The sequence below is a fragment of the Mastomys coucha genome, unplaced genomic scaffold, assembly GCF_008632895.1.
Source record: "Mastomys coucha isolate ucsf_1 unplaced genomic scaffold, UCSF_Mcou_1 pScaffold1, whole genome shotgun sequence".
In the NCBI taxonomy this organism is placed as follows: Eukaryota; Metazoa; Chordata; class Mammalia; order Rodentia; family Muridae; genus Mastomys; species Mastomys coucha.
The window spans coordinates 76406063-76406679 of NW_022196891.1; positions in this window are offsets into that span (position 1 = coordinate 76406063).

A 617-nucleotide genomic window follows, 5' to 3' on the forward strand; every position below is an offset into this window, starting at 1 on the left:
ACGGTCTTTGCCTGCAGGTCAGCTTCACCAGCACCATGTCTGCCTGCATGCTGCCATGCTTTCAGCCATGATGATAACAGACTGAACTCCTGAAACTAAGGTAGCCACAGTTACATGTTGTCCTTTTTTTTTTTTTTTTTTTTTTTTTTTTTTTTTTTTTTTTTTTTGAGACAGGGTTTCTCTGTGTACCCCTGGCTGTCCTAGAACTCACTCTGTAGACCAGGCTGGCCTTGAACTCAGAAATCTGCCTGCCTCTGCCTCCCAAGTTCTAGGATTAAAGGCATGCACCACCACCACCTGGCCCATGTTGCCCTTTCTCAGAGCTGCATGGTCATGGTGTCTCTTCACAGCAATAAAACCCTAAGACAAATGGAGAGATAGCACAGTGGTTTAACTCTTGCTGCTCTTCCAGAGGATCTGAGTTCAGTTCCCAACACCTGTGGCTAGGCAACTGCTGGCCTCCTAGGGAACCAATACACATAACATATTTAACAAACATATACACATAGATAAAAATAAAATCTTAAAGCCAGGCGGTTTGTGGCACACACCTTTAATCCCAGCACTTGGGAGGCAGAGGCAGGTGGATTTCTGAGTTCTGAGTTCGAGGCCAGCCT